This window comes from Phodopus roborovskii, unplaced genomic scaffold (genome assembly GCF_943737965.1).
Source record: "Phodopus roborovskii unplaced genomic scaffold, PHOROB, whole genome shotgun sequence".
Taxonomy (NCBI): Eukaryota; Metazoa; Chordata; class Mammalia; order Rodentia; family Cricetidae; genus Phodopus; species Phodopus roborovskii.
The window spans coordinates 94,455-112,746 of NW_026126491.1; positions in this window are offsets into that span (position 1 = coordinate 94,455).

The following is an 18,292-nucleotide window of genomic DNA, read 5'->3' on the forward strand; positions in this document are numbered from 1 at the left end:
TTATCTTCTTTATCCATTCTTCAATTGAAGGGCATCTGGTTGCTTCCATGTTCTTGCTATTACAAAGAATGCTACTATGAACATAGTTGAGCACATGTCTTTGTTGCATGGATGTGAGTCATTTGGGTATATGCCTAAGAGGGGGTTTACTGGGTCCTGTGGTAACCTAATTCCCATTTTCCTGATGAACCACCATACTGATCTCCAAAATGGCTGTATGTGTTTGCACTCCCACCAGCAGTGGAGGAGTGTTCCCCATTCTCCACATACTTAACAGCAGGAGTTGTCATTGGTGTTTCTAATTTTAGCCCTTCTGGCTGGAATAAGATGGTATCTCAAATTTATTGTGATTTGCATTTCCCTGATAGCTAAGGATGTTGAACACTTTCTTAAGTGTCTGTCAGCTTTTTTGATTTCCTCTATTGAGAATTTTTTTCAGTTCTGTGCCCCATTTTTTAATGGGGTTATTTGGTGTTTTGTTGACTAGTTTCTTGAGTTCTTTGTATATTTTGGAGATCTGCCCTTTGTGTGATGTAGTATTGGTTAAAATCTTTTCCCAGTCTGTGGGATGCCTTTTGGTCTTGTCCACTGTGTCCTTTGCCTTACAGAAGCTTCTAAGTGTGAAGAGGTCCCATTCGTTAATTGTTGATCTCAGTGTCTGTGCTCCTTGAGTTATGTTCAGGAAGCGGTCTCCTATATCAATTTGTTCAAGGGTACCTCCTATTTTCTTTTCTAAGACATTCAGTTTGGGTGGATTGATGTTGAGGTCTTTGATCTATTTGGATTTGAGTTTTGTGCTTGGGGATAGGCATGGGTTTATCTGCGGTCTTTTACACACCCTCATCCAATTGAGCCAGCACCATTTGTTGAAGATGCTTTCCTTGCCCCATTGTATTCTTTTAGCCATTTTGTTTAATGTCAGGTGTTTATAGTTGTGTGGGTTTGTATCAGGATTTTCAGTTCGATTCCATTGGTCTACCTTTTTTTTTTGTGCCAATTCCAGGCTGTTTTCAGGCATATAGCTCTGTACTAGAGCTTAATGTCACTGATGGTGATGCCTCCTGAAGTTCTTTTATTTTAAAGGGCTGTTTTGGCTATATCAGGTCTTTTGTTTTTCCATATAATGTTGATTATTGTCCTTTCAAGGTCCGTGAAGAATTGTGGTGGGAATTCAATAGGGATTGCATTGAATCTCTAGATTTTTTTTTTGGCAAGATTGTCATTTTTATTATTTTTATCCTTCCTATCAAATAACCTGGGGAAATCTTTCCATTTTCTGGTATATTCTTTAATTTATTTGTTTAGAGCCACAAACTTCTTATTATATAGGTCTTTCACTTGTTTGGTAAGCATTACTTCAAGATACTTTATGTTGGTTGTGGCTATTGTAAAGGCTGATATTTCTCTGGTTTCTTTCTCTGTCTCTTTGTTGTCTGAATAATGTAGGGCTACTGAATTTTTTGAGTTTATCTTGTATCCTGCTGATTTGCTGCAGATGTTTATCATCTGCTCCCTTTCTGCACTCACTCCTTTCTCCTGAAAACAAGGTTGCTAGCCAGCTTTCACAGGGTACTACACAATCACATGATGTGATTATTCCATGTCATAACTACTAGCGAGAGATTTCAGCACAGAAAAAGAGATGTATGTTCTGTAGTTTCCCACTGAGGTAAGATGAAATGAAACCACTTATTTCATGGTTGTCACTGGGGCTGCAGACAAGTTAAAAGAGAAAAAAAAAAGAAACAAAAAGAAAAGAAACAGGAACCAGATCACAAACAACAAATTAATTCTTTCTCCAATCTCAAGCCTGGATGATGGCTCCACTGATTTAGATACCTGAACACAGTCCTGTTCAAGAAGAGATCATTGAATAATGCAGTTCTTTTCTCAACTGTACCCTGAGCAATCTGTGTTGGTCATCACAATGCTTGTAGAAGTAATCTTCCCAGACCAATTCTCTCAAATTACCATGAAGACAACAGTTTTTATTATTATTCTTTTGTCAAGAGTTTCAGGAATAAAACTTCCAAATGCATTAGAGCTATCACCCAAGCATCTAACAGGAGAAAGATATAGCATCTTCTTTGTGATATGGCTCCTTCCCTTCTTTCATGGTTTTCTGAAGTGTCTGTGACTACTAGATAAAATGTACACCCAGTTCCTCTGACCTTAGCAAGAAACCACAGAAAAAACTTCTTCTGTGCCATATTCCCTAAAATCTCTCAAGTTTTTAATAATCTGGGCACCCTTCCCTCTATTGAATAATTTAATCATTCCAGTCTGCATTGTGTAATTGTATCTGCAACATCTGCACATTGTGTGGAAGAGGAGAGGATGATCTCACACACTGTTGGAAGACAATGGGGTTGTCTGTTTTAGACAGGAGTAAGTGACATTGAGATTTGTGTCTCTGTAGGTGACTACAAGGTCTGGGTCTTGAGTAGAAGCCAGAGCCAAGGAACCCTTGAGGAAGTGCTCTTGTTGTTCAAGCTTAACCATCCAGTCAGCAAAACCAGGCCAACCTGCCAGTCACAGGCATTGCAGGATACTTCCTGTAAACACACTATAGGCTTTTACTCTTGCTTCGGGCTTCGTTTTAAGCAGAACAAGTGCCAGTGTATTGATTTCTGTTTTGGGAGTGCTACTGTAGTAAATTGTGAGTGGACCATGGATGAGTACAGAAGCCACAACATGGTGAGTGAGTGGATGCTCTCCTCAGATGGAGAGGTTGGGATGGGAAGACCTGGGAATTGGTGTGGAAGGCCCTCCCAGGTTGCTTGGTGGGAAACTTTGGCCACATTCAGTGTTCTGTAAGGTACTATATGGTCCTAGCAACTCCCCATACCCGGGTGTTGGAGTATGAATATTTCACACAGTGGAAAGCATTTCATTTCCATCAGAGAGCTTTGTGTAGAAAGACATTGATAGTCAGCATCAGAGTTCTTTTGGTGCATAGGAAGTCAAGTAGCCAAACTTGGAGTGGCCTAATTTCTCCAGTGTCTTCTACAAATTCTGCAGTAAACATTTAATGTGTAGGTACAAGATTCATGTTTAGTTATTTGTGTGTATCCTGTAAAAGGCATTTTCTTTATTTCAGTACATACTTATATTTATTTATTTTTGATTTTTTGATATAGCTTTTTTCTTTGATTTTTACATATTTATTATTTTTTTCTTATTTTACATATTGATCACAGTTCCCAGTCCCTCCCTCCCATGCCTCCCAATTTGGCTCCAGTCCCATGTCCCATTCCTGTTCCCACTCCACAGGTAGGGTGTTGCCTTCCAGGAGGAGTCAAAAATCTGTCAAGTCATTTGCAGTAGGGACTATGCCCTCCCTCCTGCCTCTAGGCTACTGAGTGTCTCTCCCAAAGTCCTTTCATGCTTCAGGAATACATCCTGTATCCAGGGAGACAACTTTTTTCTAGGTATAGCATTGGTGCATGACAAAGTTGCTCTGTAGATCAGGCTAGTCCCAAACTCATAGAGATATACATTCCTCTGTCTCCTGAGAGTGATATTATAGGCATGGGACACTGAACATGTCCATACATGGCATTCTTGTGTTGGATTGCATTCCACTACTAAACTGTGATGTGGAAGAGTACAATTGTACATATAAAAGACTTGCCTATTCGTATGGAGAGAGAGACTCATAAAATATGATTTAGCTGAGGTAGTGCTGCCTATAAAATAGCCCAAAGATGAGTAGTGTACTAATAAGGCATGTTAGGATTAGGATGCTAAAATATAAATTTGATCTCTAGGATTGTCCAGGACATTTGGCTCCAAACCATGACAAAGGAGAAACTTCTCATTCACAAAGAGCCCCCAGGCCCATCTCCTTTTGACAAAACAATAGTTTTAGAAACTGCTCAGGGGGCATTGCTTGGTCACAGTGAACATTAGGGCCTGTTGTGCCAGAAAGTGCCAGTTTTCTAGAGAAATTCATAGTCCTCCCAGATGGGCAAGATAAACCCAAGTGACAACTGTTTGAAAGGGAAAACCCTTTTCTTTTGAGGGTTGGGCTGAGCAAGCAATACTTTCAGTTTAGGTCCTCAATCATGGAGATGGATCAATGCTCCTTCTCAAAACTAGAAACTTGATTGGCAGAAACAGTAACAACCAGGGGGACTTTGCCTTTGGACTTTTCCATCATGCCCTGAGATATGCAGAATAAAATAGAGCTCCTGCTATAAAACAAGGAAGATGCTTATGAGGGAATGCAATAGTGTGGGGCCAGGGCCTTAGTGTAGGTGTCATTTCAGATCCTGAGAACACAGCTCTTACTCCTGCTGCCTTTCTAGTGTTCTCCCATTTCCTTCCATTTCCTCCTGGAAGTAGTAAAGAGTTGGCAATTCTTCATAAGAAGTTTACATAGAATAAGACATAAGTTAAGCAAGACCTCTCTTCCCCAGGTTTTAGCTTTTCTTTGTTCTGCCTTTCCTATCTTCCTCATCTTCTGGCACATCTGTGTCAGAACCTGTCATTAAAGTGTGACCTGCTGTTGCATGTCACTGGTGTACTATGAAATCATTATGGTACTATCTTTTCTGTTGAAGTCTTTCATGGCCTTACTGGCCCGACTTGCAGTTTCATGACCCTATTTAAATTCTTCAAATTGTCAGCTGGCATCTGACCCTGGAAGAACTTAAAAGTGGCAGCAATTGTGGAATGCAAAATATGTTTTAGGGGCCAGACAGTGATGATGAATGCCTTTAATCCCAGCCCTCAGAGGGCACATGCAGGCAAATTTCTGTGTGTTTGAGACTAGTGTGCTCTATAGAGCTAGCCCCACTACAACAAAGGCTATAGCACAGGGAAACTGAGAAACCCTGTCTCAAAAAATTATCTGTTGTAGGCTTTCTCCTCTTTGAACATTAGTGAGAGATGGTTGCATGCAATCATTACAGTGATTTTTTTTTCTTTTTTCTTTTTTTTTTAACCCAAAAAAAAAAAACATAATAAATTCCTTATTTTCTTTTTTTTTTAACCTCTTTAGTCTATGGAGATATTTCTCACTGGAAAGGCAAAGTCTAGAACTGCTTTACTCCCAGCATTTTAGAATTAATTTTCTGAGACATGCTTTCTCATTGACAATGGTTGCTTTGATCCCAGTATGTTGCTTTCCAGTGCAATGTATTCTTTCATCTTAAACACACCACATTAAATTAAGCGACTGTTTACCCTCAGAAGGCAGAAGGATTTTTTTTTTACCAGGATATTAAACACCTAATTTGAGGACACTAATTAATTTTAAGAAGATATTTAATAAATGGAACTCATTAATCTGTAACACTGCACATTGATTTAAAATATAATCCACCTCTACATCACAAGTGATCTCAATGACAACAAGATAAATAAGTATGACCCTAGTGTTTTAAAACTGTCCATATGTGTCATGAAGTTGACTGTCCATTGCACTTACAGCAAAAAGATTTGCATGTGGAGCATGATGCTGCTTTCAGACCAGAATAGAAAGAATAGTTTATTGCATGCACTGCAAGGAGAAACAGGGTGTATGTCAGTTGCTGTATCCGTCATAAAAATAAATGGCCGTGATTGCTGCATTGTGATGTGGTTTGAATGTGATTGCACCTATAATCTCATAGGGAATGGCAGTAGTAGAAGGAGGAGCTTTGTTTCAGTGACTTTTGCATTTTGAGAAGAAGAGTATCACTGGTCATGGGTTTTGGGGTTTCCTATGTTTTGGATTTGGGCAAGTATATAAGATGTCTTACTGAGGCCTGCATATCAAGATGTAGCCAGCACCATATTCTTCTTCAAATCATGCTCCCTTCTATGATGAAAATGGACTCAATTTCTAACACTGTGAGCCAATCCAATTACTTGTTTTCTTTATAAAATTTGTGGGGGATCTCTTTCTTGCTAGTAGAGTGATGCGTATTTCATCCCTGATTGTCACTGTCGAGACTAGGGTTGGAGTCCCTGACTGGGAGAGTTTTACCAAGGAGGCAGAGACAGGTTGATCTCTGTGAGTTCAGGACCAGGCTGTTCTACAAGAGCTAGTTCCAAACCACCTTAAAAGTCACAGAGAAACCCTGTCTTGAAAAACAACAAAAATTATTGTGGTGGTCTTAGAACTTATACACAGCAATAAAAGTCTTAACTATATAGATTCAGTGGTTTTCTTCTTTAAATGCTCAGGGTGTATGTCATGTGAATGAAGACAGACCTGATTTTTGGGATGAAATTTGGAAATTATATTAAGCTGGGTGTAAATGATGGTGTGATGTCATTGAGATTTGCATTGATCACAGCTACTCCTGCCTTTGCTACCTAGTGCTGGAAAGAAACTCCTACAATTCATTTAGGAAAAGGCTTTGCATGTTCATTAAGAAGGAAATAATGGTTACTTATTGACTGTTTTCCAATTACCCTGGCTGGTATTGGGAATGCAAATGACAACAAGAATATGTAAAAATTGAGTTCATTTAAGAACTTTGAAGCTGGTGTAGGCACAGTGCAGAAAGAGGTGGGGGAAGGTAGGAACATGTGAAATTTCTTGCTTTCCTTTGGTGGAAATATCAGTGTTGAGCCTATAATCAATTGTAGATGGTTTACACAATGTCTGACTCACCATTTCTTGGTGTCCATAGACAATGTCAATCAATAATCTTGATAAAGTACTGATGTGATAATGAAACCAAAGTGCTTTCCTATAGAAAATACAATGGAAATCCACAGCCCCATAGCATGGTCAGTGTGTAAGCTTTAGAGCCTAGCTGTCATTTCTGCAGGGACAAGAAGGGAACATGTGCCTTGTGCTGACCTGGGCACTGGCCCTTTTCCTCTTATCCTCCCTGAGTGTAGGGTCCCTTGGGTGAGTGAAATCTCTATGTCCATACTGGGCTGTGGTGGCATACAACTTTTATTCAAGCACTTGAGAGGGAGAGGCAAGAAGCTCTATGTGAGTTTGAGGCCAGTATGATTTTCAAAGAGAGTTTTAGGGTGGTCCCAAAAACACCGACCCAAACATAAAGAGACACCCTGCCTTGAAAACCAAAAAGAAAAACCAAAGGGGAAAACACAAAACAAAAAAAGAAAAAAAACAAACAAAAAAAAAAAACACAAAAGGAAACAAATATTGGTGTTCAATGTGAATGACAAAGGTTTCTTTTGATACGTGTTGGTATGTGTTGGGAACAATCAAGGGAAAAACAGAAAGTTTGCTTATGGAATTTATCAATATTGTATTCCACATTCAGATTTGTCTTTATGTGTCACACACAGTTTATAAACCAGTGGAAATTGGTCATTAGAATCATCTTTCAGCAATACAAGATCACAACTCTTATAACTTTCCACACCCACTAGTTACCATAACATGTTTCAGGAAAGTTGAGTTCCTAGAGAAAAAAAGGAATTTTTTAAATGCTCTTTTCTCAAGTGTGCATGGTGTTTAGTGGGTGGACAGGGCAGTTTCCACATGCTGGGGCATTATACATGTGGTCAGAAGCAGAAATTAAGTCATTCTTCTGTATTAAATTTTGTGTGGGCATAGTGGGGCTGGTTTTGCCTTAAACCACAAGGAGCCTTGAGAGTTTGCAGAAACATAGAAAGAGATTACCACCATTTTTGAGAGAACTCTAAACCATGAGGCATTTCTGTTGGGAACAATGCCAGTACCTGGAGTGTCAGAAGAAGAGAGCGAACATTCTTCTGAGTTAATTTTGTGGGAGTTGTGAATTCTTTTTATGTAAGATCTAAATAACTAGCACGATGGGTAGCTGGTTAACAATGGTCAAGATGTCGGTTTTCCCTGCCTGAATTTCCTCTGGTGTTTTGATTAAAATTTGATTATATTTTCCAGCTTTTGTTCTTGTCTCTGTCTCTGCATCTTGGCTTTATCCTTTCCCAAACACTGTACACCTTCTTGATCACCATATATTTGTTTTAAATATAAAGGTCACAATATGTCAAAGTATAACCTGAACGTTTCCTGGATTTCCTCTGTGTCCTTTGTTATGTCCTCCTTTTCATTTCTGATTTTGTGAATTTGCATGTTCTCTCTCTGCTTTTTCATTAGTTTGGATAGAGATTTGTCTATCTTGTTGATGTTCTTGAAAACCCAACTCTTTGTTATATTGATTTTTTTGTATTGTTTCCCTGGTTTCTGTTTTATTGATTTCAGCCCTCCAATTGTTTATTTTCTGGCATCTATTCCTCCAGGGTGAGTTTGCTTCTCTCTGTTCTAAGGCTTTCATTTGCACTGTTAATTCTCTATTGTGACTATCCTCTGTTTATGTTCATATGGACAAATAGTGCAATGAACTTCTCTGGTACCACTGCTTTCAAGGTGTCCCATTAGTTTGGGTATGTTGTGTCCTCATTCTTGTTGAATTTTAGGATGTCCTTAATTTCTTTTTTTCTTCTTTGACCCAGGTATGGTGCAATTGAACATTGTTGAGTTTGCATGAGTTTGTAGTGTTTCTTCATTTTGTGTTGTTGTTGTATTCCAATTTTAAAGCATGCTGGTCATATAAGATACAGGGGTCTATTCCAATTATCTTGTATCTCTTGAGGTTTGTTATACCACCTACTATTTGGTCGATTTTAGAGAAGTTTTCATGTGGAGCAGAGAAGAAGTTTGTTCTTTTGTGTTTGGATGGAAAGTTCTATAGATGTCTGTTAAACCCAATTGAAACCAAACTTCTGTTAATTCTTTTTTACTTTGCTAAGTTTATGACTGGTGGTCCTGCCTATTGGTGACATTGGCATGTTGAAATCTCCCACTATAAGTGTGTGAGGCTTTAGGTGACATTTGAATTTTAGTAGCATTTCTTTTTATGAATGTAGTTGCCTTTATATTTGGAGCATAGTTAGTCAGAATGGATACTTTGTGTTGATGGCTTTCTTTTGTGATGAATATGGAATGACTGTTTTCATCTCTTTTGATTAATTTTGGTTGGAAGTCTAACTTGTTAGATATTAGGATAACCACACCTGCTTGCTTTTTGGGCCCATATGATTGGAAGATCTTTTCTTATCCCTTTACCCTGAGTTTATGTCTATCTTTGAAGCTTAGATGCATGTCTTGTATGCAGCAGTGAGATGGATTCTGTCCTCTTATCCACTCTGTTAACCTGTGTCTTTTTACAAGCAAGTTAAGACCACTAATGTTGAGGGAGAGTAGGAGCATGGAATGTTAATGCTTGTTTGTTTTAGATTTGAATTTGGAAGTGGTATTGTGAATTTGTTAGTCTTGCTTTACTCTTGATTTGTGGTGAAGTGGATTATCTATTGCCTACATATTTGTGAGCATAGTTAACTTCCTTGGCTTGGAGTTTTCCTTCCAAATCTTTTTGTATGGCTGGAATTGTAGATACATATTGTGAAAATCTGGCTTTGTCGTTAAATATCTTGTGTTCTCCATCTATAGTGATTAAGAGTTTGCTGGGTATAGTAGCCTGGGCGGGCATCTGTGGACTCTATCTACTCGTAGGACATCTATCCGGGACCTTCTGGCTTTGAGGCTTTTCATGGAGTAGTCAGGTGTAATTTTGATAGGTCTGCCTTTATATGTTACCTGGAATTTTTCCTTTGCTGCTCTTGAGGTAATTTCTTTATTTGTATGTTAGATATTTTGCTTATTAATGTCAAATGGGTCTTTGTTCTTTGGTCCAGTCTATTTGGTGTTTGGTATGCTCATTGTACTTTCATGGGCATGTCCTTCTTCAGAGTGGGAAAGTTTTCCTCCATGATTTTGTTGAATATGTTTTCGGCAACTTTGAGCTATGCTTCCTTACTTTCCTATATGCCTACTATTCTTATGATTGGCCTTTTCACTTCCCACACTTCCTTTTTTTGTTAAGAATTTGTAGGATTTATGATTTTCTTTGGCAGGTGAATCTATTTCCTTTACTTTGTCTTCTGCACCTTGGGATTATCGCTTCCATCTCTTGAATTCTGTTGGTTATGCTTTCATTTGCAGTTCCTGATCATTTGCCCAGTTTTTCTATTTCCAGCATTCCTTCATATTACATTTTATTTATTGTTTCCATTTCAGTTTTCAAGTCTTGAACTGTTTCCTCCACCTGCTTAATAGTTTTTTCTGGGTTTCTGTAATTGCTTCAGGATATTTCTTCATTTCTTCTATTTTTTGTATGTTTTTTCTTCCACTTCTTTAAGGGATTTTCTGATATCCTCTTTGAGGCCTCTATCATTTTTAATTCATTCTCTTGTACTTTATCTGCTTTGTTGTGTCCATTCGATTTGGTGTAGCTTCCATAGATTCTGGTGCTGTTATTCTTGTCGTTCTGTTGTTAGATGTTTTATTGTATTGCCATCTTCCCATAGCTTCTACCCTGGTGTGTTTTGGTGGGTGAGAAGTTTGATGCTTATAGCTCTGAATTGTACAAGCTCTCTAGGAGGTCTCACCAACAGGCAGGGCCCGGCAGTTGGGCTAAAAGTTCAGACTCCAGCAGAAGACTGGCGATGCAAGTCAAAGATTTTGAAGGCTGGGACTCAGGATGTCCCTTAAGCCGATAGGCAGATCTAGCCTGGGCCTGGCACTCTCCAGCTGTGACTCTCTTTGGCATAGGCCCTACAATGGGGGTCAACGATCTACCCAGCAGAAACTCAGAGTGCTCACATGGACACAGGTGATTCTCAGGGAGGGGGTCTGTAAATCCAGTAGAGGACTCTAGCCTAGGCCTAGCAATGAACGGCATATACTGGGCTGATACTCTGGATGTTTCTGCACCAATAGGCAGACCTAGCTGGGACCTGGCACTCTCCACCTGAGGCCCCTTTATCTGATGCCCTGAGATGGGGACCACTTCACTCATTACCTTAACAACATAGAAAGCCCTCATTGAGATGATTGATTTCTCTAAATCCAATCCTACACATTTGCTTTATATTACATAAACCAATTCATATTGGAGGAAACTGTTAATACTTTAAACACCTAAGTACCTGGGTTACAGGAATGAGTGCTCAAAATATTAAATATTCACAGGTAAAAATATGTTTGGTTAAAGATTTGATTTAATTTTAATTATGTAATGCCAGTGCATGGATTTGTGTCTGCTCACACTTGTTCCCAGGAATGTTAGCCTTTTGAGTTATTCTTGTAGCAGGAACTATACAATGTTCTCAAAATCCTGACATAGGTCCTGGCAATGAATGTCCTATAATTTTTCTCATCCATATTTTTAACCTTGTCTCTATTCTTCTTCTATCATCTTTATATGAATTGATAGGGAAGGAGCTCTTGAAAGAGGAAATTGAAGATTTTAGCCATCATACTTTTCTTTAATTTCAATAATCAAAATGGATTTTTGTGGAGCATGGTTCTTACTAAGTTCACTACAACCAAGATAAGTGACAAACTGGTCAGCCCCTTCTGATGTAATCTGCAACCCAAGAGAAAGAGAGAGAGAGAGACAGAGAGGCAGAGAGAGAGAGAAATAGAGAGAGACAGAGACACAGAGCGAGAAAGAAAGCATGAGATGGAGAGGGAGAGGAAGAGAGATAATGGGAGCAAGAGAGACATCAACCAAAGTTTCTCCACCTTCTGGTTTCATACTCTGTACACTCAGTAACAAAAAGAGGAACATGTTATGTACTGCTTAATATATGGATTTTAGACCTAGAGCAAATGATCACGGCCTATAATTCATACCACCAGAGGAACTAGGATACAAGGTGTGTATTCTAAGAGATTCATCTAAAGTCACTCCAGAAGGGGAAGGGACAAGGCCCCCAGATCACATGGGAGGTGGGGGAGCAGTGCCTGGAGAGGGAACTAGGAGAAAGAGAAGGGAGAGGGAGAGGAAAGATAGTGTGACTAGGAAGATTGGAGTCAGAGTAGGAATGAGAAGACAAGAGGGAGAGAGAAAGAAAGCATGAGAGAGAAAGAGAGAGGGGGGAGAGGAAAGAGAGATAATGGGAGTAAGAGCATCATCAACCCAAGCTTCTCTGCCTTCTGGTTTCATAATGTACCAAAGGCACCCACATATAAGACTGGGAGGAAACCTCCCCTATGACTGTTGGCTATGCTTGAGCTCTGATGGGCGATGGAAGCCTGAGTTACAGGACTAAATAAGCAGAAAAGACACAGAACTTGAGGGTAGGTTTGGATCAGGGCTACCAAACATTCTAAACCTCTTTGTGTAGATACAGAAGCCATTAGGGTTTCCACACAACAACCCAGCTTCCCTGGGTATGCAGGTGTTGGTTTAAGTATGGCTTCTTCCTTCTTGCCAGGGATGATATGGAAAGGAAGGACTCAAGAGTTGAAGTGGGATCACTTTGCGGGAGGTGTGGTTTACAAAGGGTTTCCCTTAGCCGCCATCCTGTAGCCCATCGGGCACCTATATCTTGAGATGGACAAAGCAGGTTGTGTAATGCTTCAACCTTAATATTGAGCTGCAGTTGGAGAGAGGATGGTTTGACTCCTGGCAGTGTTTGGTAGCACCATTACAAGCCCTGCCCTCATGGTGTCAAGGGGGGCCCTGCCCTGGATTAACCTCACTTCAGACTTCACCCTTAAAAGGACTGCTATTGTGTTTCCAGAGTAGTGGAAAGGGACAAAGTCTCCTGAGAAAACTGGGATCATTGTCTGCAGTGAGGGAGAGTTGGGAGAAAGAGAATGGGGAAGCAGATGGGAGAGGAGGAAAAAAGAGGATTCAGGAAGACTGAATTTTTGGAAAGAATAGAGGACAGCAACAAAAGAGATACCATACTAGATAGAGATATTATAGGTTGTAAGAGAGAAATCTGGCATTAGGAAAATGTCCAGAGATCTACAAGGATGGCCACAAATAAGAATATAAGCAATAGTGGAGAGGTTACCTTAAATGCCCTTCTGTATAATGAGATTGATATCTACTTTATAGGATATTCTAGAGCCTTCATCCATTAGTTGACAGAAACTGAAGCAGAAACCCACAGCTAAGCACTAAGTTGAACTCCTGGAATCCAGTTGCAGAGAGGGAGGAGTGATAAGTACAGGGGCCAAGACCAGGTTGGAGATGCCCACAGAATCACCTAAGAAAAATAAGGGGGAGTTCATGCACACCAGTCTGATAGTTGGGAAACCATAATATGACTGACCTAAAACCCCTACAAGTGCATCTCATTTAGGAAGGCCTGGTAAGTCTAAGGGACCTCTAGCAATGGAATCAGGATGTATCACTGGTGTATGAAAGACTTCAGGAGCCCATTCCCCATGGACAGATATATCCATCCACACTGAATCGCTTAAAAGAAAATGGGAGGTACTCTTGAACAAATTGGGTACAGGAGACCACTTTTTAGACATAACTCCAGGAGCACAGACACTGAGATCAACAATTAATGAATGGGACCCTCTTCAAACTCAAGCTTATGTAAGGCAAGACACAGTAGACAAGACCAAACCGCAGCCCACAGACTGTTTTGTGCATGGCAATAGACACAGGTCTAATTTTAGTCTTCTACCTCCCATCGTCCAGTTGTACCCAGCACCATTTTGATGGGAGATGTCATTCTGAAAATATGTTTCTCATACTGGTTAATGAATAAAGCACTGTTGGACAATAGGACAGATAGATAGTGGGGCCTAGGAGATAAGGAGGAAAGAGGAAGGAGGAAGGAGGAGTCAAGATGGAGAGACTGGGGAAACGAGATGCCTGCCCTATTCCCGGCAAGAAGAGACACCGTGAAAATACATAGATCAACAGAAATGGGCTAATACTTAAGACAGAGTTAGCCGACAAGAAACTAGTACCTGGCCAACAGCATTATATCAAATACAGAGTCTCTGTATATTAATTGTTGCTGGTGCGGTGGCGGGACAAGACCAGCCCTGGGCGGAAAACCTTACCATCATTTGTTGAAGATGCTTTCTTCATTCCATTGTACACTTTTAGCTGTTTTGTAAAAAGTCAGGTGTTCCCTATGTGTGTGGGTTAATATCAGGATTTTCTATTCGATTTCCTTGAGCTACTTGTCTATTTTTGTGCTAATAAAAGGCTGTTTTCAGGACTATAACTCTCTAGTAGATCTTAAAGTCAGGGATAAAGATGCCTCCTGAAATTCCTTTATTATACAGGTTGTTTTGGCTCTTCTGGTTCTTTTGTTTTTCAATATAAAGTAGATTATTACCCTTTCAAGGTCAGTAAAGAATTGTGCTGGGATTTTAACGGAGATTGCATTGAACATGTAGATTGCTATTGGTAAGATTGCCAATTTTACTATGTTTTTTCTACCTATCCATGAGATTGGGAGATATTTACATTTTCTGATATTTTCTTTAAAGACACACATTTTTATTATATAGGTCTTTCACTTGTTTGGTAATTGTTACCCCAAGATACTTTATGATGTTTGTTGCTATTGTGCAGGGTGATGTTTCTCTGATTTCTTTATCAGCCCCTTTGTTGACTGAATATGGAATGGCTACAGATTTTTTTTTTATTATTTAATCTTGTATCCTCATACTTTGCTGAAGGTGTTTTTCAGATGTAGGAGAACCTGGTAGAGTTTTTTGGTTGCTTATGTAAACTATCATATCATCTGAAAATAAAGTTTGAGTTCTTCCTTACCAATTTGTATCCCCTCTTGATCTTTATTTCTTGTCTTATTTCTTTAGCTAGCCCTTCAAGTAAAATAATGAAGAGATATGGAGAGATAAGGCAGCCTAGTCTTTTTCCTGATTTTAGAGGAATTGCCTTAATCTTCTCCTACATTCAGCTTTATATTTGCTCTGGGTTTACTAAATATTGCTTTTATTATGTTTACGTAAATTCCTGTTATCCCTGATCTCCCCAAGACCTTTAACATAAAGGATGTTGAATATGTCAAAGGGTTTTTCTGCATCTAGGAGATGATCATGTGACTTTTCATTTTCAGTTTGTTTATGTAGTGGTATATTTGATATATTTTCATATGTGAAACCATCTCTACAACCCAAGGATGAAACCTTCTTCATCATGGTCAGTGATTTCTCTGATATAATCTTGGATTCGGTTTTCCTATATTTTCTTGAGTATTTTTGCATCAATATGCATGAGGGATATTGGTCTGTAATTTTATCTCTTATTTGTGTCTTTGTGTGGATAGGTATTAAGGTGATTGTAGCCTCATAAAGAGAGTTTGGTAATGAACCTTCTATTGTGTGGAACAATTTCAGGAGTATTAATATAGCTCTTCCATGAATTTTGGTAGAATTCTTCACTGAAGAAGACATCTGGCTCTGGGATTTTTTATGTTGGAAGGCTTTTCTTTATTACTCCTACTATGTTAGTTGTTATAGGTCAAATTAAGTTGCTTGTCTATTCTTGATTTAATTTTGGTAAGTAATAGTTATCCAGAAATTTGTTCATATACTTTGAATTTTCAAAGCTTGGATAATATAGGTTTTCAAAATATGACCTTAAAATTGTTTGGATTTACTCATTATGTACCACTTTTTGATTCTGATTTTGTTAATTTCCATGTTCTCTCTATGCTTTTTCGTTAGTTTGGATAAAGGTTCGACTTCCTTGTTAATTTTCTTGAAAAACCAACTCTTTCTGGCATTGAAGTTTTGGATTGTTTTCCTGTGTTCTAATTTATTGTTTTTTGGAGACCCCATTTCTTTTTGGCTCTGCCGCCTGTGCTACAACTATATCTTGTAGACCAGGCTGGTGTCTACTCACAGAGATAAGCTTCCATCTGCCACCTGAGCTCCAGCATTAAATGCATTTGCCACCACCACCTAGCTATTGGTATCTTTTTAAATGTCTTCTTTAACTGCTTTTATCTCTATTTTGCTGCTCTCCTATGTTTCTTAGATTTTTCTTATTTCATTCGTTTTCTCAAGTGATGCTGATTATTGATTTCTGTGTAGAGCAAAGTGTCTTCTAACTGTGGCTTGGCTTATGCTGTGTAATTGAGAATTGATTTGAACTCTAATCCTGCTTCTCCTGTACAGTGCTGGGAAAAAAAATCCTACACTTTGTTCCCACTTGGGCCCTTGACTTGTCAGTGAGAAGGGAAAATAGACCAGAAAATGAGTGAACTCCCAAGATCTCTGATTATTTTGGGGTCTTATAAATGGAGAGGGATTTGTGCAATGATTGAGTTCATGTCCCCTTGGATACAGCTGGAGTCACAGTGCAGAAAGATAGAGGCAGGATGGAAGCTGAGATTTCCTCCTTCAACATTAGTTGAGGTAAGCAATATGGAATTACGTAATCATTCCTAGATAATCCATAATTTTGGATTGTATACATCCATACATCCATAATTGTGGGCTGTATCTTGGAATCCACAGATGAGGAGCTATCAAGATTCTGGATAGGGGAGAGACCTGTTCATGTATACAAATTTGATAATTACAGTATTCAGCCAAAACCGGGTCTGGGTGTAATCTTGTGGACTATGTAACAGGACTGTTATGTTTTGTGGGTTTAGATGTACAATCTGAGAGAAAAGGTTTGAGACTACTTGGTGTGCTCTAATTGAAACCCCTACTCTCTGGAGCACAAGGACATGAAGCTATTTTTACCTTTTCAAAATATTTTTTTATTTTAGATCATAACTACATCATGTCCACTTGCACTTTTCTGCCCACAAGCCCTACTATGATTACTCAATGTTCTCTAATTCACAACCTGCTTTTCTTAAACAGGAGTTTCACATTAAACACAGTGAATATTGGAGGTGGCATACATTTGGCTGCAGTATTTCCTAGCTATGAGGTTAAGGTTACTGACCAGGAGCAAAGAGTATGTAAAAATATATGCACAGAAGGTCACTGTGATTTTCATAATGAGCAGCTTGACTTCCAGGATAGTAGAAGAATGTATACTAAAACACAAGCTTTCTGGAATAGGCCACTATCTGCGGGGTGGGTTGTGCAGAGCTACAAGGACTATACAATCTGAGTCATGGATTTCTGGTTCCCTGATCGTGGGCTGCAAAATTTTAGGTTCAACTGGTGGTCCCAGGCAATGCTGGACTCTGAGAAGGCTTCTTTCCATGATTCTCTTTTCCTTCTGCTCTATCGAGTTATAGGGAAGAACAAAAGTTACACCATTCTGAATGTAAGGTTTTCAAAGCAGGTCTGCTCAGATGTCATTTCTGCAAATTTGTGTGGACCATGAGACAGACCTAAGGGTTCTTTTGGTCCATGTGGTGAACTGGGCAGTTACCCTTCTCCTCTGAGCCTTCCTCTCAATGTGTTTCTTGGTTTGGCGGAGACTCTGCAGCCCTGGCATGGGGAGGGGGTGTTCCTTATGATATAACTGTCCACTGTGCACATGCATGCAATGCTGTTGGTGTGCAGTGGGAGCTGATTCTGGATAACTGAAGGTCTGATTACTTGAAGTTCTGAATATCCAATTCCACTTTCAGGTTTGCCTTATAAATATTTTAGAAAGTAGTAAAATGTGGTGATACAGATGTCTCTGAGCAATACAAGATTATAATGTTTTTAACTCTCTGCTAACAAGAGTTACAATGCTCTACCAGTGAAGTTTAATTCTAGTGTACAAAATGAGTCTATGTTCTGCAGAGATTTCTCAGGTGTGTATGGTTTAGGACAGAGAGTCAGGTCAGGGTATTCATCTTGTGCTTAAATCACTTGGCAGGAAGCAGATTTTAAATTATTCTCCCATGTTGTTTGTGGAATGGGCATCAGTGGGGCTTGGTTTACCTGAATCCATAAAGGGGCATAAAGGTCTACGGAGCCATAGTAGAAGATCAGGTCCTTTTGCATAGAGAGCTCTAGAGCAGGGACATCCTATCTTTGGAATAGATATCCATAGCTGCAGGGTCAAAAGTGTTGAAGGTCACTTTGATCTGATTTAATTGGGGTGTTGAAGTCTGTGTTTATTTAATGTCTTTACTCTTGGATTCATGGGTATTTGGATAACATTGGTCATGATCACAATTTTCGTGGCTAAATTTCTTTTGTACTTTATATTAATTGTTGATATATTTTAACCTTTGCTCGTGGGTTATTCTCTCTATCTCTTTTATTCTTTTACAAATAATATACATATTTTATTGTTGTTGCTTTTTTGGTAAGTATAAAAGTCATATTATGTCAGTTTGTGTATCTGTTTTCATAATTCCACAGAGCATTCTGACTATTTCCAAAAAAAAAATGTTACTGTGCCTCTGCAATCTGCATTTTGTTATTAATTGTTGTTCATTGTCATTGGATTGTATTCATTTCATGTTACAAAATTACCATATATAGCATCTTTAATTCTGATACTTCATGTTCCCAAAGACCATTATTTAGTTCTTTATTTATTTTGGTTTTATTGTTAATCTGTGGAAAAGT